General features: G+C 45.0%; 1 protein-coding gene across 4 annotated transcripts in view; it reads left to right on the forward strand.

Annotated features, from left to right (window-relative positions):
- The window catches only part of ZDHHC14 (zinc finger DHHC-type palmitoyltransferase 14), a 252,179-nt gene that overhangs the window by 174,398 nt on the left and 61,276 nt on the right, over window positions 1-16,505 (forward strand). The gene's annotated exons all lie outside the window — the stretch shown is intronic.

The following is a 16,505-nucleotide window of genomic DNA, read 5'->3' on the forward strand; positions in this document are numbered from 1 at the left end:
TCCCTGAGGCATTTGAAGCATAAGGAGAGGAAAAGAGGCAGAGGCCAGGAGACTTCTGGGCCTCCAGTTAGAGTTCTTACTCTTCCCAGAGACCTCCACTCTCTGTCTACTTGCTTTTCTTGGGACAGACGAGGGACACAGACAGAGAGGGAGCAGAGTGGAGCACAGCGGTCCTCAGTTGTAAGACGTGGCCCTTCTGTTGGGTCACCGTGACCCAGCACAGGATTTCTACAGCTGACGTGGGTCCCAGCCCCTTGGAAGCACTTCTGTCGCTTCACACTGAGAGCCGCTACCCACACCCACAAACCACCTTCTTTCCTGGGCTGGAGCTTCTTAGAGATGAGGTTGGCTAGAAGGGGGCAGAAGACCCAACGTACAAGAAGGGTAGTAAGGAGCGGGCAGAGGCATTGCCACCCTAGGGAAGGCCTGCATTTCTTCAGTCCCAGAACCTGCCTCTGAGAGAAATAACTAAGGGTATTCCTGGGCGAATGGGCCTGGAAAGTCTCTGTTCCCTCATCCCGGAAAGGATAGAAAGCCACAGAACAAATCCTTTTCCCACAGTGACGCATTATCGATTGCCAGCACTCTTTTGGAGTCTGCTAGAATTTGTCGTCTCAATTATTCTTGAGGAAAATAAAATGTTAGACTTCCTGCTGTGCAAAGCAGTTTTCCTTTTATTTGTCTGAAGTTTATTCTAACTTCAGTAATCTACAGTTTGTTAGAAAGGCCATGGTTTCCCTTGTTTTGGTTTTATTAACTTGGATAAATTACTTTTAGCCTTTGCCTCCCAGTGGAACAGCATGTTGTTCAGTCTTTCTCGGGTAGTAAGTAGCCTATAGTTAAGAGCCTGGAATCTGGTACGTGTGGCCTGGGTGCAGATACTAGCTTTGTGACTTAGACAAGCTTCTTCAACTCTCTATGCCTTGGTTTTCTCATCTCTGCAATGGGGTCAGTAGCAGTCCCTCCCTCAGGCGATGGTAAGAGTAAATGATTTAATACACGTAAAGCACGTAGAATAGCGCCTGGCGATAGCAAGTGTTCTGTGATTGTCAGCGCTGTTACTGCTATTACTACTGCTACCTTGATATTTTTGATTGGCTGTACCTGGACAATTTCTTGATCTGCTGTAGCCTTTGGCAGGTACGATGAACAAACTATACCTGGTCCTCTCTGTGAGGGCACATCAGGGTTTCTACAAGGACACATGACAGCTTTTGTTTGATTTCCGATACCCTTCCTGGTGACTCCAGCCCCAGTGGCCATGCCATGCCCATCTCGAGGACACTTTTGTGCCGAAACAGCACAGTGGCTGAAATATCTTCAGGGGAACAATTTATAGGGATTCTCAGGATGCTTTCTTGGGTTGTAATTTTGATTTTACGTGGTGGAATATTATACAAAGGAGTAGTATGTAACATACTTTTTCACATGAAAACTTTTGTTATTTTGCGTGCCTTCTCCTGGAGGTTTAATGACTAATTCTAGTTGGCATTTATACGTAGGCACTTATTAACTAGAAACCTGAAGTGGTAACTGGGTACTTTCCTCTCTTTATCATTTATAAAATTGTTTACCCTTCCTAGATCCCTGACTATTTCTATTCATGTATTGGTATCAGTTGGCCTCAACCCTCTATTTCCTGTCTCTAGGCTACGTTCCTAATCATGATAAACTTCCCTCCCGACCTCATAGAGTTTTAAAATTCCCTTTGTATTATTGTCAAACACTTCCTAAAAGTTCATGTAATTCTCTCATTTGTTCCCTCCATCACCCATAGGTTTACAGTTCCTTAAAGAACCTGATGAATTAAGTAGATATTAACCCCAGTGCATGGTATACTTCTCCTCTAGCATAACTGTCAGGAGTGTATCCTTTCTTGTAGAAACTACCAGCTGAGAAAATACGAGCCACTGGTGTATAATAGCCAGGAGCCCTTCTGCAACCTTTCTCGTAAATCCACGTCACAGTGGCAATGCAGCACTCCACAGCCAAGCATGTGGTGTCCTGTAATGGGGGACACAGAACAGCAAGGGAAAGGAGGGGCAGGGGGAGGGTTTGGGGGTGGGCTCAACAGGAGGAACACTGGACAGAAAGCACATTGCCTACAGCCGCCGGTAAGCACCAGCAGATGGTTGTAGGGCTGGAGCTCGGCAAACCCTGATGAGGGCCCCGCTCTGTGCAGGACAGGTGAGCTAAGCAGCATAGGGCTGAGTTAACATAAAGCTTTTCACAGCGCTCCTGGAAAAACCACACAGTGATTCAGACCTACATAGCTTTGCTTTTCCAGTTCATTATGCTACATTTGGACCTTCAGTGGGACCCATTAGCAAACTAGCGAATTGGACCTTCTGCATGCAGGAAATAGAGTGGAAAGCAGATGTCTCCAACTGGGAAGTATAATTGCAGAGTTGCCACTATTTTGTTTTGAGGTAGAACATTTTGGTTGAAAGAATTCTGCTGTTTGCAGCCAAGGCAAAACATCCATTGATGTGCTGACAGCCAGGGTTGGCACATGTGGCTTTCCTTCCCTTAGCAAGGGGTGGGTTGGGGTTGGTACTTGCTAGATACACAAATAAATGCCACTTTGTGCTGGGAGAGGAGAGAGGAAAATGCAGTTTCCCAGGCAGTTCAGAGGAGTATTTTTCTTTCTTCAGTAAGTTTGAAATGAGAGCAAAGTCTTATGGTGTCTGTAGTCTTAGCTGAGGACTGAGGAAAGCTTTCTTAGGGAGCAAACTCTGTTGCAAATCTAGAACTGGTTAGCAGAGCCTCGTGGTTGGGACATGGCTCTGAGGACACACAGACCCAGGACGAATCCTGGTCCTGTCATTGGATAATATTGGAACCTGGGTGGGTTATCTGACTACCCCCAGCTGTTTCTGCATCTGTGAAATGGGGTGACCCTAGAGCTACCTCATAGGCTTCTTTGAGGGATTAGGTGAGAGAGTGCCCAGCAAGCGCCCAGTACGGCCCTGGTGCCCCCTGAGGGCTCAGTAAGTGCTTCTCAGTAAGTGCTTCTCAGTAAGAATAACATGAATGCTGTTATCCTGAGTTGCGGGAGAGGAGCTGCTGTGGTGCTCCCAAATACTGTACAGACGAGATGTGTCTGCATAGTGACAGGAGTCACCTTGTTTTTCTGTCATAGGGTTAGGTGATCTGCTGTACTAGAAGTGAATCTCCTCTCGCTGACTGTCTCTCTTATCTCTGCATCTCTTTCTCTCTCTGACTCTTTCTCTGTCCCTGTACTTCTCTCCCTGTGTGTTGCCATCAAATCGCTTCTGCACGCTCGAAGCAGAGTGTTTTGAATTGTTTGTTCACTCAGGCGATCTTTGAAGTTATAAGACATGTTTAAACAACCAGCAGCTGGGGACGAGGGAGCCATGTCTGCTCGCTCAGCTCCTGAGGCTCCCTCAGGTCATTAAAGTAGGAGTAACGAGGACCAGGGAAGCAAACATGTGCCTGTGAGGTCCTCTCAGACTTACTGTGTATGTTCTAACGTCCCACATGAGTCCCCTCCCCCCTTCCCTGACCTGGGAGGATGCTTTAAGGGAATCTGTCCTCTGGTGGGCTCTGGTCCAGTGTCTAACCATCTCACTTTGACCAGGCAGAAGGCAGCTTAGTGTGGAGGCTGAGAGGTGGCCTCTGGAGACAGCAGCCACCTGGGTCCCAAACCTGCTGTGTCTGGGTAAAGGGGCCCCTCTCTGCATCCGCGGTGCCACATGAAGGTGCTGTGAGGACAGGGAAGGTGGCGCAGGAGGCCGGCAGACTGTATTGGCCCCAAGGGAGCTCTCGGGTGCCAGCCTCTTCCCTCAGACACAGGGGACCCTGGTCTCTTTCTTCTGTCCCCTCTGTCATTTCTGGAGTGGGTGGCACAGAGAACATCCAGATACCCTCTGCAGGGACTCAGCATCCAGTCCCTCTTGTTTTTGGTGGAGCTTTACCATCATCCTTACAAATCCTCACGAGCTCCCTTTCCCGTTCCCCTGCCTCTTTTTTGCTGTGCTCGCGCTCTCCTGGGCACTTCGCTCCACATGCTTTCTTCCGCCGCAACAGTGTCTCCCTTTCGTGGATCCAGCTGCTTCCGCTGTGATGTGGTGTGTGAGCCTGACTGCAGATATCTGTCTGGTCTGTTGTGGACCCTCTGCTGGGCACTGCTGCCCATTGGAGCCCAGTTACTGCTTCACAGCTGGACTCCATACAAGAGGCTTATATCTGAGATTCAGCATTGCAGCTGCCTTCTGGTACGGGGCAGGAATCTGGAATTTCCTTTTTACTATTTGGATATGGTGAGAGGACTATTAATTTCCCATAGGAAAGTCTGTTATTTGAAGGGAAAGGAGCACGCTGGCATTTGCCTCCTACCAGGAACCAAAACAAACAGGGTTCACTGTACCCATAGTTTCCAGTAGCCTTGCTTTTCATTCACATTTAGTGAGCACCCTGTGTGCCAGGCACTGTGGTAGTAGCTAGATGCAGCGAAATAAAAGACAGTCCCCAAGGATCATTATTAAGAACAGAACAAGGAAAATTCATGGTAGAAAGCATTACTAATTTCATATTACTTGGGTCAAAGAGAGTAATTTTACATTGGTAAAGAGTACAATTAAAAATTTAGTCATCAACATCTATGCACCAAATAACATTGCATTAAAATACACGAAGTAAAAATTGTTAGAAAATGTAAGGATAATTTGGCATAAACGTATTGCTAATGAGAAACAATAGCATAACTCTGATTTTGATGGCTCAGGTAAGCAAAATAAAAGTAACAAAATAAAGGATACCAATATATAATTAATAAGTGGATGCTGAACTTTGTTTCTACAAAGTATACTTACCTTTTTAAACTGTTTGTGGAACATTTACAAAAATTAATCATATGAGGCCACAATAAAATTCCTAACTTCCTAAAAGTCGATGTTGCCAGACCATGTTATCTGATGAAACAATGACAAAACTAGAAATCAATCACCAATATACAGTACACAAACCTAACCTGTAATATTTTTTTTAAAAGCTTTTTATCATAACTCTTGGGTGACAGAAACATCAAAATTGCAATTATGGAATAGTTACAACATGACAATAAGAACAATGCAAAAGAAAACTCTCTGCCAGTCACAATTCTAAATTCCAAACACAAAAGAATAGTTAACCTAAGCAGAAAAGGAGTTGTTTGGAAAACTATCAGGTAGCTCAAAGAAATGAAGGCAAAGGCCGGAGAACCAGGAAGGCCTGGGGAGGCTGGGTGGCTGCACACAGCCGGTCACACCTGCAAAAGGACATCACAGGAGGTGGAAGGGCCACACACAGAGATGTCTTTTGCCCCACCACTGAGTTCTAACTCCACTGCTGACGTCATCTTAGAACTGGGACTCTGTGGCGACCACGGGTTCTGAATTAAGAGATCTGGGTGGGAACACCTGGGCCTGTTTCACTTCCACACCTAAGCACCAGCAAGGCAGGAGAGGTAACTGTCCCACTTTCAGCTTCTATAAGGGGGTGAGTTGGTGGAGCCCTGCCTCCCACCTATTTTAGTATTCTCCTCTAACAGGAAGTTTGGATGGTGGATGGCCAATGAAATAAAGTTTTAAAAAGGCTAGTACAAAAAAACAAAACTGAACTTAGAAGCAAAAAAACAAACATAGCATCCATCTCAAGAAGATAGAAAAAGAATAGCAAAATAAACTTAAGGAAAACAGGAAGAAAAAATTAATGACCTAAAAAACAGAAAAATAAATGTGATACCAGATCTAATTCTTTGGAAAATAAACAACAAAAAGGTAAACATCTGGTAAGACTAAAAGAGAGAAAATAAAGTAGAAATAACAGATTCAAATGAGACAAATATAGGTGAGGGTTTTGTAGTTACTGGAAAATAGTTATTTTGTATATTGTATAACTCTATGCCAATTGATTTGAAAATCTCAATGAAATGTTATTTTATGGGAAATTAGCCAAAGAATGAGTGGGAGACTTAAATAGACTATTAACAATGAAAAGCTGAAAATTTTATTGAAGAATTATCCGAGAAAATGCTGGCTCCAGACATTCTTACTTCCTATGCTCTGAATAGTGTTTCAGAGTTCAAAGTAGGTTGGACAGCTTTTCAGTTCATTTCACCAAGATAGCATAACCTCAAAACCTGACAGAAATAACATGAAGAAAAAAAAATTCTCATTTATAAATGTATGGTAAAACCAACATGATGACATAGCAGTTTTAATCTAGCAGGATAGTGAAAGAATTAGTCATTATGACATAGAAAGGTATATTCCAGGAATGCAATTATTTCTTTAATGTTACTAAATCTATTAACATATCAGTAGGCCAAAAGTATATAATCATGACAATAGATGTTAAAAAGAGATTTAATACAATTTGGCCCCTACTTCTAACTCTCAAACTCAGTTAGCCAAGATTGGAAGAATGGTCAGCAGCATTTCGGCCTTCGTGGTGGTTGTCTTGTGGTACTGCTCCCACGTATGTCACCGTGCATGGCAAAGAGACTTTGCAGATGCCATTAAGGTTACCAATCGACTGACTTTAAGGAGAGGATCCTGGATTATCTAGGTGGGCCCAGTGTAATCACAGAGCCCTGTAAGAGCAAAGATGGAGACATTTCCAGCAGGAGAAGCATTCAACTCACATTACTGGCTTGAAGATGGAGGGGGCCGTGTGGGAAGGAGAGAAAGAAATGAATCCTGCGAGCTGCGCTGCGACTGGAAGGACGAGGCTCCGAGCCCACGGATACCTGCACCCCGGCTTTGTTGATCTGGGCTCCTGACCCTCTAAAATTTTGAAGCAATAGATTTCTGTTGTTTAAAGCCACTACATTTGTGGTAATTTGCTATTTGGCGATAGAAAATTAATGAAGAATATTTATTTAACAAGATTTTTTAAAGACAACTAACTTTTTTAAATAGTAGAAGACTAAATTACTTACATTAAAGTTAGGAACAAATTAGGATTCCACAATCACTAATATTCCACTGATATTTAACATTTTTCTAGATTTTCTAATTAATGCAGTAAGAGGAGAAAAATAAACATAACTGTCCAAAATGAGCAAACAAAATTACCACTTTTTTTGTAGATGACGAGAAAATCAACAATAACAATACCAACAAATATTAGAACTCTTGTTTTAAGTTTAGTAGGCTTATTAGTCACCAAATAAATACATAATAGGTTACTATAATATCAGGAATTGCATTAAAAATCAAGACACATTCTCTCCACAAACTTATTTATAAATTTAATGCAATTTGGGGCAGGGGACAAGATAAAATAATTGTAAAGTTCAATTAAAAGAATAAGCTAGCTGTAATATCCAATACCATTTTGGAAAAAGAACATTGCGAGGAAACATGCACTATTAGATACTATAAAGTCCAAAGCATGTTACTGACCCACAGATCAGCTACAGAAAGTGACTCCAGGGCCCACACACACGACCATGTGCACGTAAGTGCACGTGGTTTCTGCGTTGTCCATTTCTGCATTCTCCAGATCGTTAAAATGTACAGTTCTGGTTAAGAAGGGCCTTACAATCTGCTGGGGAAGGCTGTAAGAGAAATAAACACAGTGGAGTGTGATAAGTGCAATGGGGAAGGGTCTCTGAGAGCCCAGATTTCACTGCACGGCTGGTCCCTACGCTGTGTCACAGCATAAGTAGGAGTAACTTGCTTGAAAGAAGAGCAGGAGGCCCTGCAGATAGACAGACAGACAAAGCAGTAGGACAGAGGCTTGGAGACTTGGAGGGAAGATAAAGGCAACCTGCCCAGCAGGGATGTTTGAAAGCAGTTGACAAAGCCAATCTCCTGTTTCCTCTTCCCTACTCGTGTGGGCTGCCCCTGAGCTGTCTGCAGTGGCACGGGCCGGAACTTCCGCTCCTGCGGGCTTCCAGACCCTTGGAGTTACCCTGTCCGTTTTTTCTTAGTGTATAGAGTTTTTATCCTTACCTTTTTTGTTGAAGCAACAGATCCTGTAACTAAACTTTACAATACATATATGATCTCACTTAATATGTGGAATCTAAAGAACAAAATAGAAGAAGAAACAAAACAGGAACAGACTTAGATACAGAGAACAAACTGATGGATAGCAGATGCGAGGGGGGTCGGGGGCTGGGTGAAAAAGGTGAAGGGATTAAGAATGACAAATTAGCAGTTACAAAATAGTCATGGGAATATACAGTAAAGCATAGGGAATATACTGAATAATATTGTAATAACTTTGTATAGTGTCAGGTGGGGGGATAGACTAATCGGGGGGATCACTTAATAAGTTAGGGAAATGTCTGACCACTATGCTGTACACCTGGAACTAATGTAAAATAATATTGAATGTCAACTGTAATTGAAAAATAAAAATAAATATATCAAACAATCTAACGCTTTTGGATCCAAACTACCTGTTGTATTTTTTTAGCCCTCTCCCATTCATTGACCTCTCTGGAAAGTCCCCTCAGACCGGTCAGTAATTGTGTCCCCATTTCTGACTTGAAATGAATAAATACAGTCATGAGAGCTTTTAGCTGAAAACAAACCTGGAAGTTTTCCTTTTTACAAATAATCTATTGTAGTGCACCGAGGGTTTAATGAGACTTGCAAAATGACACAACTCAAAGAATGTTAGTCATCATAACGTAACTCAGTTTGCAAGATTGTGGAGACAGCCAGAATTCATTTCATGGCCGTGCCGAGGACTGCAGGTCTCATAAAATGTTTTATTCATTAATATAAGAAGTTCAGAGCCAAAGTTACCCACCTCGAAGCAATGCAAATAAGAATTTGGAGCGTGTATTATAGCTTGGGCACTAGCTTATTCCTGGTTTTCTTATAAGCAGTTCAAGTGTTTTTCAGAAACGGATGGGGTTTTAATTCCGTCACTCAAATTAGCAACGATTCAGTCTTATTAAGCTCAAAGGACAGATGACAGAATTCCAAGTAACCTTTCTGACTCATTTGGCCGTAAGATGACATCCTTTCCTAGAAGTCTTTTCACTTCCTCTTATGTCAAATTAAAACTGTTCCTGGTTGTCAGAACGCTGTTTTTTCTATCTCTTCCTGCCAGTTCTCATTTCCTGTAGTCACTATTGGTTCCCAAGTCCTGCCGCCTGGCTGTCCCCCAGCTCTTCTCTCAGTTCCAATCCGTCCTCCATGGAGTCTTCAGGCTGTAGTTGGAGGCACGCTTTTGTTTCAGCCAGATAAGCCCAGCCCTTGTCGGTCCGTTTTTCCCAACATGTTCTCCCCAAAATAAGATGTGCTGTGTTCTGCTACCAAGAGTTTCTTCCATAAAAATTAAAATTGCAAAAGAGTCTAGAGATGCTTTGGGGGCAATAACGAAAATAAAATAAAATTACGCAGTCTTTAATCTTTCAGAATTTACTTCATAACATGTTTGTTACGGGTATAAGTACGTGTATGTAGATATGAATTCCTTACCATGGAATACCCAGGCCTGGGAATCAAGGTTGAGAGCCGAGGGAACAGACTTTCTCTGACCCTCTCTGGGTTCCACCATCAAGGTCAGGCGGTGGGAATGGCTCATCTGTCACAGAGAGCAGTGGCCGTCAGGGAGGCCTCCTACAGGCGGGGGCCACTTCAGCAGAGCAGTGCTAAGGTGATTTACAGCCTTGAAAAATGAATATCAATAAATCACTACCATCTTTTGAGGCCTGTTGGCAGCCACGCATTATAAGTGTAATTTTACATATAAAGATTCATTCAAGTTCCTCCTCTAACTCCCCATAGGGCCGTCACCCCTCTGGGGTTCTCAGGTGGATATTGGCATGGTTTGCCAACAGGGGTAGAAGTCCACGAAGCTGCGTGGCCCTGTCAGGGCGCAGGGCTGGTTGTTGAGAGTCCGGTTGAGGAATCAGGGCATGTCTGTGCAATGCTTTGGGAAGCAAGCATTCACAGCTAATCCAGAGTAGTTATTCATTGACTCTTACGTGCAAGTAGAGTAAGCAACCTGTTGGGATAGGTTACGTTGTATTTTATTTTTAAAAGGTTGAAAACTATTTTAAATAAAGGACTCATTGAAATGGAAAGGTTATATTGGGATAAAGGGAGAAGAATCATTTATTTTAAAAATCTAGTAATATACCCGTGAAAGTGTGATTATTACCTTTTTTGATTAAAGAAGTGAAATGATTAAAGAAGAGACAATTTATACTAAAATAGCTCTTTCATTTTGATGGCACCATCATAGTTATGCGAGCCTATTTTTGGAGGTAGTTCTATTTATGTTATATCATTCACTGCTCACAGCCACCCTGAGCATTAGTCGGGGTGGAAAGAAAGCATCGCCCCCATTTGCTGCAGAACTCAGGTGCAGAGAGAATAGAGACTTGCCCACATTCCGACAGCAGCACTCTAGCAGCTAGAACGAGAAGGCAGCGTCCCAACCCCTGTGTGAAAGTTCATCAACCCCAGGTTTAGAGTTGAGAGAGATGCACCGGGGCCTGAAAGTAAGCAGCGGGTGGACAAGTATGATTTTCACATGTGAGAAAAGGTGAGAACATCTGCCCCGGCCTGGCAGAAACACATTGTTCATCCAACAGTCAGTGCCCAGTATGAATGAGTCTCTGCCTGGGCACAGGGTTGGGGGCAGCGTGCAGGGAGAGACTAGGATGGTACATCACACATGGTCACCAGCCTTTGGAAGCTTAGAAAGGCTCCAGGGTAAGGAGAGAAGGTACGTTTCGGCACTACACATGCAAAGTCATCCGTGGTTTAATGTGCTAGTTCTTCCTCCAGGATTATCGTGAAATGAATCCTGGGGGAACAAAATAAGATATATGTGTAAGTACTTTAAATTTTTAAAAATCTCATATATGAATATGAAGGTTATATCACCCTCCTGAAATAATACTGCCTAGTTTTCATTCTAGCAAACACACCTTCTCCTGAGGGTCCTCGGAGTCCTTTGAGGTCCAAGGAGAGCGTTTAGTGAGGTGAGCTGCATACTTGGATCAGAACGTACCAACGAGCTAATGGAATACAGTAGGGTTTCCAGGCGGGAATTCCCACCCGTTCTCAGGAATTTTTTCGCTTTCCCATTCCCGAATCCTGAGATATAAACTGTTTTCTGTTCTCCACGATGAATCGTTTCCACAAAGTGACGGCCGATACTACCAACCATCTGGGTTCAAGGAGCCGATTTTCCCGATTTCCCAACCAACTTTTCTCAGGATTTGGGACTGGGAAAGTGAAAAAAATTCCTGACAACAGGCGGGAATTCCCGCTTGGAAACCCTAGAATGCAGCAACTTTAGTAGACGCAGTAAGCCCCAAATGTGAGGAAAATTTCAATGACCCAGCCCACTGGCCTGGGAAGTTCCCCCAAAAGGCCCAAGGCAGGAGCTCAGTTGCAATGCGGAGCCTCTGCACAAGTGCATTTTCTCCATGGGCCTGACTCCCTCCAAGGTCATGGCCTGACCAGGGACCAAGACCCTTGCTTCTAGGGTTTGCTGACCTGGGTGCCATGGATGGAATTCAGCTCTGTAAACTTGAGTGGGAAAAACAATTACATCTTTATTCTCACTAACCTCCGAGGAAAATGTAATATTTCCTTCAATTATGAATATCCGTAACAAGCCACATGAGGAGTGTCAGTCACCACTGGAAACCACAGACATTTTCATGACATTACAGCGAATACAGATCAACATTTATGCTCATAAATATTTCAGAAGTATAGTAGTTGATAAACGGTAGCCCTTGTTATTGGGCATCTTAATAAATAAGTATGTATTTTACTATATCACAATTTTTAATCATCCTGAGAGCAGTAATTATTATTGGTTTCTTTTGTCACCTCACGTATTTTATGTATTTAAAAGCATTCTGGGAAGGAGTCTCTGGGTTTCATGAGGCCCCTGCCAGGGTTCACGACACAAGAAAAGGTAAGACCCGGGTAAAATCTTGTTGAGGCTTCATTTGTTAGAAAATAGACTCCTTAAGATGACAGGTAATGTCTTCCTTCCACCTCACCCAGAGTGTTGGTGTGGATGTTTTTCAAGTCATGTATAATAACATTTCTTTCAAGAATGCCATTTTTAAGAGCTCTTTTCTTAATAAAAAACAGACTGCACTGGGCTCATTCTTCCTCCCTCTCTTCCTCTTTCTCTCTTAACCTAAGCACAGGTGTGTAACATGCACACACTCACTCACGCATACACAGTTTCCTGAGGGTGGGCAGGCAGGCCTGGACCACCCACCCAGGGTGGCCTGCTGAGCCTCGTGTTCAGCCTGCTCCAAGGTCTTGGTAGTTTTCTGGAAGCATCTGTTTTAACCCTTTCATTGCAGAGAAGGGAACAGAGGACTCAGGCAAGATGAGGTCTGTGCCACTGGCCCTTCCCAGCTCGGTTTTGACTCCCTGTCTGTGTTCTTGGGTAAATAGAACCCATCTTAACAATTGTTTAAAAGTTGTTGAGAATTCATTCCTTCCCATTGATCTTGTGTCAATCCCTTTATGCCGCTGAGAAATATTGGGAAGAAAAGAAGCCTTAGTGTAGTTAAATTAAAACCTTCCCAAAAAGATAATACACTGTTCTCTTAAATATGAAGCAAAGGTTGTTTTCCAACCCCATATGGGTTTTATAATGGTTTGTATCACACACCTTTCTGCCGAATGTTGGCAAAAATGGATGGTGTTATAGAGTATATTCTTGACACTCATAAGTTAAATTCACAGCAATATCATAACAGTGGTGTGCCATTTAGCGTATGATAGAGATAACTAGTTCCCTACCAAGCGGTTTGTGCCTGGAAAACCATTGGTTATAACTAACTGATTCATGGATTTGTTTTTCAGTCCAATTAACTGAACAAACAAATTGCATTTTTTCCATCTTTGATCATGCTGAAGCTTTGCTGTAGGACAGACAGGAAGTCGCCACACATCCTGTGTGAGCCCAGGATGATTATCATCTGTGCTCAGGGCAGCAGTGCGCTTCCAGGCTAACCATCCTCTGGGGTGGTACACAGGGCTGTGTAAGCACTTCATTCACCTGTTTAGGTAACATCTACTGATGGTTGATGTGTGTCAGGCTCCGTGCTAGGTAGACACCGGGGAGACAGGGCACATGGGATTAACATGGTCCTGCCTGCAAAGAGCTTACAGGTACCTACGGAGGAAGGCAGGTAGATTAAGAAACACGTGTGGTACAGGGAGGTCGGTAAATGAACAATGGGAAAGTGCAGGGTCACGTGGGAGCACGTGGGAGAGATTCCTTAGATGACTGAGCATCCAGTCTGAGACCTAACGGATGAGTTCCGGTCGTCAGGCAAAGGGAGGTGGGAGAGTGGGAGGATGTGCTGGCCAGGTAGGAGGACAACCGGACACAGGCCCAGACAGGAGATTCCAGGCAGAGAGGGCTGAAGTGAGAAGCAGTAAGTAAGCAGACGCCTTCCAACCCACACTAAGGATTTCGATCTTATCCTGAGGGCAAGGGACAATGGCATGACCTTATCAGCTATGTGTTTCAGAAAGTACCCTGTGTCTACCTCACAGAGAGTGAACTGGATGGTAGCAAAATGCAGCCAAGGGCATGGGTGGGAGAGCTGTTGCCACGGGGGAGGACAGGTTACTGTGGCTCAGGCTATGGTCGTAGCCATGGAGATGGAAAAACAAAGTGCATGGGTTCCAAAACTATTTCAAAGAAAGAACCAACGGGACTCAGTGCTTCATTCAACCATGGAGTTGGGGCAAACAGTGAGTGTTTGATCTCTGTGTCTCCTGAGAGTATGATTCTTTCCCCATCTTAAAAATTAATGCTTTTGGAAGGAAAATAGAGTCCACATATTTTAAGTAAATCATGACATGGGGACCTGAGTCTGTAAAGTGCAGAACTCAGTTTCAACCTGGAACCCTCTGGCTCTTGGTCCAGAAGTCGATCTGTGGGGACCCACAGCCAATGAAATCAGCTCCAGAGAAAGAACTGAGCATCGCAGATGTCAGCTCAGATGTCAGTGAATGATTGGCTGTGTCTATGAAGTCAGACACATAGAGGGAAAGCAGAAGAGGGGACGGGAAGTATTAGAAAATAATAGGAAAGGAAATAATGAAGGGAGGGGAGTGACAAGGGCAAACGTCCAGGGGAAGTAAGAGTTGGTGAAATGGGTGACAACAGTGGCACTGGAGTGAGGAGCCTTCCCAGGGCTGACAGCAGGCAGCGCTGTGAGAGACACTGCTGACTGTCAGAGACGCTGCCCTGGGAGCTGCTACGATGCGGCCATGTCTACAGGGCAAACCCCACAGACGCCTTAATCCAGAATGCCTCCCCATTCTCGACACGATCACCCCTCTCTTTTGCCCAGCTCTTTAGTTTACAAAGTGATGTCTCACAGAGCACCAAGAGTTTTGTGGTGAGTGGGGGCAGGCTTTTTCATGTCAAACAAAAAGAAGTGACGGTATGCCACTAAGGAGGAGTCCGTTTTCAATCCTGCTCTGAGCAGTAAGTGTCTTTCCTCTCTGCCGGGGCCACAGGATAGACAAGAGGACGTGGACAGGCACTGAGCCAGGACCGTGCCCAGAGGAGGAAGCAAATCCTTCCAGAGAGCCCACGGATAACAACGGGCTATCTGTGGACAATGGCTGGACTCTGGGCGAGAGCTTAAGCAGACACAGGAGGACTGCCAGCCCTGCCTCGAGAGGCAGGGGACAGCAAGGGCAGCCCAGAGGTGGGTCGAAGCTGAAGCAGGGTCCGTCTCTTAGACTTGCCGGTTAAAAGTCATCTTGAAGAGAGAAAACTGGGAAATAACATCCTAACACCCATTTTTTGGAACTCTGCCCACAACTTTGTAGAGTGAGTCCTCAGAGTTCCCACCTGATAGGGGACGTCAGATGTTCTCAACAGCATCCTTTGTTGGCATCCTGGAGGCACAAGGAATGACCCCGCCCCTTCCATATTGTTATTCACAGACAACTGAACTGGGTAGGTCCTGCCCGAGTCAGGATCCTGGACCTAGAGTGGGGACAGTGACATAAACTGCCCGCCCCAGGAAGTGTCAGTGAGGCTCATGACACTCAGCAGGCAACACAGTTCATGGTCAGGTCAGTGACGATGGGAGCCCAACGTGAAGCAGGGGTGTGGGGAGGGACGGGGGGCAGCTCACAGCCCCTGGGAAGCAGGGCTACCCCCCAGAGGCCTCTCCCAACGCCTTGGTCTCAGACCTTGCACTGCGCAGGACCAGAGTCCTGGTTTTGTTGGAATGAGGACAGAGCCATCCATTTGGGACAGACCTTGTTAGTTAGCCGAGCCCTCGCACGGAACGTGCAAAGCCGGAATGCCGACGTGTTCATTTTCAGGAAACGGCTGTATGACTCGGCGTCCCAGGAGCCTGAGATCTCGCACCGTGCAGAGCCAGCCCTTTCTCTGCCTCTGGTCAAGCTGCTTGGGCAGCCAGTTCAGAATCACAAGGCCAATTTATGAAGATGGAATGAGAAATATAACCATCACGGGAAGCAGAGGCCTTCATGGCTGGCCCTGCGGGACCTTCAGGACTCTTGGGTCAGATACTCTCATGTAAGCCTGGCAGCCATTTATATGTGCACCGTAGGATAGCACTTTGTTAGAAGACCCTAATCATTTAAAAATAATGCATTAGAAGTAAATTTTAAAACATAGGTCTTTTTTTTAATTCTGTGCATTTATTTATTTATTTATTTAAAAATTGTTTTCGACAAAAGGAAGACTGTCTAATGCGACATTTTGGAAAGCGCCTCTCCCACCAATGTCTCAACAATAGAGTTTCTGGGGCCTGCGGGGCGCATCAGAAACCTGCCCTGGACGAGTGCCACGAAACTCAGCCACAGTGTCAGTGCCCAGTGCACACAGGCCGACGTCTAAGAGAACATAAAGTGAACTCGGGCCAGCGGAGAATGATCTCGGCCATGGGCTCTATTTTTATCTGACCAGAAGTGCTTACCTCTCGGCTACCTGTAATTATCAAGCTGCAATTCCGCTTTAAAAATACTTTCCTCCGCTGCCCAGAACAGCCACAAGCAATTACTTCATGAAAGTCTCTTTCTGTTTGCCTCACTCTCCCCAAAGGGCACCTATGTGACTTGCTCCATCTCCCTTGGCTGTGTGGCTCCTGGCAGGTGCCTCTGGGAAGTGTGTGTGCTCAGCTCTGAGTCTCATCCCTTTTTGCCTTCCTGAAGACGGTCTTTCTCTCAGGTTTAATGTCTCTAGGTCAGACCTGCTCAGACGTGCCGGTGTACCTGCTTTCCGGACATCTCCACCTGGCGAGCTCAGAGTCATCCCAAATCAGCCCTCCTTGTGACCCCCACCTCGCTGAGTGCCCACACCATTCCTTGGTTGCATAAGGCAAACCCCTCAGGATCTTACTTGGCTCCTTCCTCTCTCATCCTTACCTAACCCATCACCAGGCTCTGCTCTCTGACTAGGTGGATCCCAGCTCCATCCGTTTCCCGCCCTTTGCACTGTGGAGGTCAGCTACAAGCTCCCATCATCTCTCACCTTGCCTGGGCAGG

This window comes from Rhinolophus ferrumequinum, chromosome 3 (genome assembly GCF_004115265.2).
Source record: "Rhinolophus ferrumequinum isolate MPI-CBG mRhiFer1 chromosome 3, mRhiFer1_v1.p, whole genome shotgun sequence".
Classification (NCBI taxonomy): domain Eukaryota; kingdom Metazoa; phylum Chordata; class Mammalia; order Chiroptera; family Rhinolophidae; genus Rhinolophus; species Rhinolophus ferrumequinum.